Below are 7,097 nucleotides of genomic sequence, written 5' to 3' on the forward strand. Positions count from 1 at the left end.
CTCTGAAATATGTAATTCTTGTATTACTTGTGCCAACTGATCTTGTACTTCCCGGATGTCTCTTTTGTGTTTCGTATTAATTTGATTTTGATTTTGTTTAAATTTCTTAATTTATTCATACTCTTCTGTGTCAGTGAAGGCTACAGGTCTTGTGTCATTCAGATCGTCATCTACATTTGTAGATAAGTTAGTGAACTGATCCGAAACTTTGGCTACTTTCTCTGATAATGAACTGATTTCCTCAGTGTCTTTTTCTGAACCAAGTTTCAGAGTGTCAATTTGTGTTGAAAGCGTATCTACTGTGTCCTTCAAGTTTTCCTGAGTTTTTGCAAGTTGCGTAACCGAATCGGTAGATGCAACTGAGTCAATTTTAGCTTGCAAGGTGTCTTGATTATTATGAACAATACTTTGTAGCTCTTTTATGGCTGCTTCGTGATTCTGTAATGCATTTCCATGACGCGAAAAAATAGTTTGAAAATGCTCACCATTTTTTTATGTTATTACAGACTTATTGACATTTAGATTCAATTGTAAGTAACTATGCAGTTAAATCCTCACACATTTGTTCAAGCATTTGTTCCATTGAGTCTAACATTTGAAGCTGTTGCTATGTTTGTCTCTGATTTTGTTCCATTGTGTCTAACTTTTGAAGTTGTTGTCCTATTTGTTGCATTAATTGTAATAATAATGTATTCGTGTCTGGAATCTGTTCCTCTATGCTTTTCATCAGTTCATTTGCACTGGCAACATTCACATTTTGAAAAGCACGAAATGTGTCTTGTCTTATTTGAGAAAACGGTGAGGACACAAACCCTGCTACACAATTTGCAAAATTGTGTCCTGTCATTTAGGATTCCTGAGGCGAACTGTTGCCGACCGATCGATCGATAGTACTATCCTGTTCACTAGCTGTATCTCTGTATACACCATTATTTATGGCCTGGAACATTTCCCTATGCACAATTACCAAATTACTATGTTGAACATTCGTTAATTCATTACACGGTGGCGCTAACACACTACTCTCGTCTTCACTGTCATTTCTCAGTTCACTTTGGAGCCTAGTATTACGTTTTTCACACACCGTAATTGTCAGAAGATTTCACACAATAACACAGAAAAGCACAGTTTGAAGAGCAAAATAAGAAAACACATTAACATAGCACTGAAAATAATATCTAATTAATTGCAAGCACAGCTGCAAAATATTTGGTGCAAATCTACATGCATGCTATAACTGTTTTACAGTACAACAAATAAAAACTACAACTACAAAGGAGATTCTCTCTACAATCACACACTAGTAATAAACAGTAACTACACTAATTACAAAAACTACAAGAAAAAATCAGAAGATTCGAGTGAGGTATCCTGGCAGGGTCGCCATATGAAATGCCCCCTTTGGAAAATTATTAACAACTGTGCTGATAACCCTCTTACTTTATTTGATTTACAAACAGCTGAGCAAAACTGAATGTACTCAGACATTTCTCTCTTTACTTATTCTGATCATGACTAAACTGACACACAATATATATATATATATATATATATATATATATATATATATATATATATATGTTTTTTAGCACTATGCAATCCGACTTTCAATAATCCCTACAAAAGAATGGCTCTGACTAACAATAACCTATGCCTTTCATGAATCACTTACTTCACAAAAATCTTCATTACTCAAACTGCTGCAATACAGCAAGAGCCAATACTGCCAGCTAAATAAAAGATTCTAACTAGTGAAGGCACTAACTACTGATAGGCATAGTTAGCAAATAAAAGATTTTGGTAGAGAACAGACAATGTATTTACCTTAATAGTGTTCTAAAGTCACTATATATATATATATATATATATATATATCAGTTCATATCATCCAGTCTTACAAATTTCCTTTTTCTGATGGACACACGTCCAGATCGTCAGCTCTCAAAACCCTACCATTTCTCTCCCCACATCCACCACTGCTGGTGGCTCACCTCCAACTGCACAATCCTATGCACTGTTCACATCCAACTGCCCAAGACTACAATAGCAAATATTCCAACAATGCAAACCAGCCACAGACGGCACACAGCACAGCCAGTGATTTTCATACAGAGCGCTATGTGTTGTTACCAACATAAAAACCTAAACAGCCTACTTACAAAGGTAAAGGCACGAGAGAGGCAATTCTATCGTTACCGTTAATAATTGAAGCACGACTGAAGAAAACTCAAGATACGTTCACACGATTTGTCGGCCTGGAAGAAGCGTTCTACAATGCAAAATGGAGCAAAACGTTCGAAATTTTGAGAAAAGAAGGGGTAAGCTACAGGGAGAGACGGTTAATATACAATAGGTACAAGAGCCAAGAACGAAGTGCTCGGATTAAAAATGGTGTAAGTCAGGGATGTATTTTTCGCCCCTACTGTCCAATCTGTACACCGAAGAAACAACGATGGAAATAAAAGAAAGGTTCAGGAGTGGAATTAAAATTCGAGGTGAAAGGATATCAGTGATATGATTCGCTGGTGACACTGCTATCCTAAGTAACAGTGAAGAAGAATTACATGAACTGCTGAGCTGAATGAACAATTTAATGAGGACAGCGAGAAACTTAACATCAGGATTGACTGTCACGAAGTAGATGAAGTTAAGGAATTCTGCTACCTAAGCAGAAATATCACCAATGACGGACAGAGCACGGTGGACATCAAAACCAGACTAGCAATAGCAAAAAGAGCACTCCTGGCCAAGGGAAGTCAACTAGTACTAAAAGGAGTACAGCACTGTGTGGTAGTGAAACATCAACTGTGGGAAAACCGGAACAGAGGAGAAACGAAGCATTTGAGGTTTGCTGATACAGACGAATTTTGAAAATTAGATGGACTGATAACCTAAGGAATGAGGAGGTTCTGCACAGAATCGGAGAGGAAACGAATATGTGGAAAATACACCAATAAGGAGAAGGGACAGGATGAGAGGACATCTGTTAAGACATGTGGGAATGACTGTAGAAGAGGACAGCGATTAGAGTACATCCAGCAAATAATTGATGACGTAAGTTGCAAGCACTATTCTGAGATGAAGAGGTAGTCATAAGAGAGGAATTCGTGGTGGATCGCATCAAACCAGTCAGAAGACTGATGACAAAAAAAAAAAAAAAAAGAGAAAAGGGCAAGGCCTCCTGCCTGATTCTATACCAGTCACGTTCCTTTCAGAGTATGCTGATACAATGGCTCCACAGTTAGCAGTCTTATTAATTGAAGCCAAAAAGAGGAGTATTACTGTTAATAACATAACTGAACTATAAAGTTCCAATTAAAAATAGAACCGACGACTCGTTGAACGATCTGTCCTACAGACTAAAAGTTACACTAGTCCCATCAGTACCAAAGGCAGAAAACTGGGGTAACCGGTTAAATTACAGATCCATATCGCTGACGTCGATTTGTAGTTTGGAATTTGAAACATTCTTAGTTATCTACATGAAAATGAGTTATTGACAAACAACCAAAACGGATCCAGAAAATATCGGTCTTGGCAAACACAACTATCTCTTTACCCACACGAAGTAATTAATGGTATTGACAGATGACGTCAAATTGATTCCATGTTTTTAGATTTGCAGAGGGCTTTTGCTTCAGTACGCCACAAGCTACTTATGATCAAATTGCATGCCCATGGACCGTAGTCTCAGTTGTGCGACTGAAATCGCGATTTCCTGTCAAAAATATGATAGTTCGTAGTAAGTGACGGAGACTGATCGATTAAAACAGAAGTAATAGGGTACATCGGGACTCTTCAGCTCATTTCAACTGTAAACCTTATGTAATACGACATTAAGCGTTTTAAAAAAGTCAGTGTGGTACAATATGGCAATTTCATTGAGGATACATTCCAGTATATAAAAAGTGGAAATTCGTTTACAAGAACGTAATGTTAAACAAACATCTGAAGAAGGCAGAAATCACAATATACCAAAATGGTGGGGCTATTCGGCGCGGTCACGGGGCCATTCCGCCCAGTATATTTCAGTATCCATATCACACGCATTTACCACAACATAACATTTTTCGTTATTTTGCACCCACAGAGACTTCGCGAAAGCATGTAGCACATTGTATCTATTCACATACACCTTTTCCTTTAATCCAAATAAATACAGACTCATTTACAGATATTTTCCTTCTGTTACGAGTATACAATTGTAGTGCAGAACTTGACATATATGCTGATTTTCCAAAGTCTTTATTCGCCAATTGAGCCATATGATAGGTACGGTAGGCAATAATGTCTCTGTCTACAAAACTTTCAAGTCCAGGTACATTAGGAACTCCAGTACCACCTCGTACAATAGCTACAGTAAGCCAACCATTACCATGACTGAATGAATCATGAAGGTCTATGCTAAAATTAATTCTACATCCAACAAATACACAGGGGCCGTCGACGAGGGCATTAGCAGCAATGTTCTTCACAGTATTCCTCTTCTTGTCTGCAGCAGATGTGGACATTTCTATGTTTACAATTGTTTTACATACTGTCTACACAACTTTCAAGTCCAGGTACATTAGGAACTCCAGTACCACCTCGTACAATAGCTACAGTAAGCCAACCATTACCATGACTGAATGAATCATTAAGGTCTATGCTAAAATTAGTTCTACATCCAACAAATACACAGGGGCAGTCGACGAGGGCATTAGCAGCAATGTTCTTCACAGTATTCCTCTTCTTGTCTGCAGCAGATGTGGACATTTCTATGTTTTCACTTGTTTTATATACTGTTTGTTTAACACGACGTCGATATCTTCTGTACGGCATCTTGGCATCTTGAAAGTTTTGTAGACAGAGACATAATTGCTTATCGTACCTATCATATGGGAGAACTTGCTAATAAAGACTTCGGAAAATCTGTGTATATGTCACCTTCTGCATTGTCATTGTATACTCGTAACAAGAGAAAAGTATCTGTAAATGAGTCTGTATTCATTTGGATTAAAGGTAAAGGAGTATGTGAATATGTAAAGTTTGTTGGAGACTGTACATTGTATTTTCATAAATAAATTGATCTGTAGCGTAGGCAAACTGTCTATAAAACAATTGAAAACATAGAATTCACGACATCCGCTGCAGACAAGAAGAAGAATACTGTCAAGAATACTGCTGCCACCGCACTTGTCGACGGCCCCTGTGTATTTGTTGGATGTAGACTTAATTTTAGCATTGACATTAATGATTCCTTTACACATGGTAATGGTTGGCTTACTGTTGCCATTGTACGAGGTGGTACAGGAGTTCCTAATATTCCTGGCCTTGAAAGTTTTGTACACAGAGACATAATTCCTTATCGTACCTATCATATAGGAGAACTTGCTAATAAAGACTTCGGAAAATCTGTGTATATGTCACCTTCTGCATTGTCATTGTATACTCGTAATAAGAGAAAAGTATCTGTAAATGAGTCTGTATTCATTTGGATTAAAGGTAAAGGAGTATGTGAATATGTAAAGTATCTATTCTCCCTTCGTGACCGATTCTGACGAATTATCGTCGTCAATTGCAATTGGCTGTAAGTCATCATCCGACTCTCTCAGTTGACGACGATGTTTGTTACTTGCATTACCTTTGCTTTCCTTCTTCATTTTTAGTCTGCGTTTAGCCTTCGTCGCTTGGTAATTCGTATCTGAGGTCAAATACCTTGGTTCTATTCCAGGCTTTTTTTGACGTCCTTTGGGGTATTCTTTTTGCTGGGCTCGAAATGACTACAATGAAAGTCTTCTGATGAACGGAGGAAGAGGGTCCTGGCATAGAGGCCTCAGGTCGCAGCTTGGAACATTGAGAAATGTCCAGAAGGGGACGTGATGGCACATTGGAAATGTCCGCCTGGAAATGAACTGAAGGGAAAAATTTATCTTCGGAACTAACGGCTTTAAAGGGAACAATCCAGTGCATTTAAATCCTTTAATACTATTTCCAACGGTTGCAGCTTTACTCTAAGCTGTGGAAAACAGTTTTCCGAAGTCAAACTTGTTCATTTCACCTCCTGGTGTTGAATGCACTTAATTTGTTTCAGCATGATGGTATAAAACTTTCAACAGTTTGGATACTGGACTGTCCAGAGGCTCAAGGGCATGTGCACTGTAAGATGGAGGGTAGAGTATCTATTTGTCATTCTGACGACAATACTCCAGACACTGGAGAGAACAAGGAGGGATATGGCCATACAAAATTACAATTTACAGGTGAGCGGTGCTTCTGAGAGTGTTCGAGACACGTCTTCTTTCACATACCCAGAATCAGACATGGTGGCTTCTGAACCCACTGCTAGGGGATGTTTGTACACCTCTGTAAATCGAAACCTTTGAAGATACCAAGGGGAGGAATGTATGAAATAAGAGACACTATATCCATATAAGTATATAGTTCTGGCAATACGGACCTTGACCTTCTTCTTCTGTGCGGACGCACACATATTCCCCGAACTCTTACGGGACTTGGTAAGAATGTCTTCCACGAGTAATGAGTCTGTTGGGGTGGGACACTACGAATGTAGTGTGTGGACATACAAGGTGAGAATGTGGGTCTCACGGGAGGCGTGCCCTCGGTGGCTCAGATGGATAGAGCGTCTGCCATGCAAGCAGGAGATTCCGGGTTCGAGTCCCGGTCGGGGCACACATTTTCAGCTGTCGCCGTTGATATATATCAACGCCCGTCACCAGCTGAAGGTATTAATATAATTCTAATATCGATATTAAGCAGGTGTACCAGTTTCTTTGACTTTTCGGCGTAAAAAGTCGCACCCGTTCTGCCAACAGCCTTCTCAAAGAGAGTGGTGTGTTGGACAAATGTTGGGTGCACTCTCTTGCCTTTGGAGTGGGAAACTGCCCAGAAATGCAAAATAATCAGCAGTGATCATCGGCATAAGGATGCAGAAGACAATGAAAGCCACTGCATTAAAAGATGCATAATGTGTATCTGTGAATCCACACGATATGTGCCCTGTGACTGAAGACGTATCGCGATGATCTCTCCACTGGCAAAAGTGCTCGGACTAGTCCGCATTCGGATCTCCAGAAGCGGATCGCCAAGGTGTCAGT

At 39.2% G+C, this 7,097-nt stretch overlaps 1 non-coding gene across 1 annotated transcript; it reads left to right on the forward strand.

The window, feature by feature from the left end:
• The first annotated feature begins 6,597 nt into the window (after positions 1–6,597).
• Positions 6,598–6,672, forward strand: Trnaa-ugc (transfer RNA alanine (anticodon UGC)). Its single transcript has one exon. It is a non-coding gene; the product is annotated as a tRNA-Ala (tRNA).
• Positions 6,673–7,097: the final 425 nt, after the last annotated feature.

Source organism: Schistocerca serialis, chromosome 8 (assembly GCF_023864345.2).
Source record: "Schistocerca serialis cubense isolate TAMUIC-IGC-003099 chromosome 8, iqSchSeri2.2, whole genome shotgun sequence".
NCBI lineage: Eukaryota > Metazoa > Arthropoda > Insecta > Orthoptera > Acrididae > Schistocerca > Schistocerca serialis.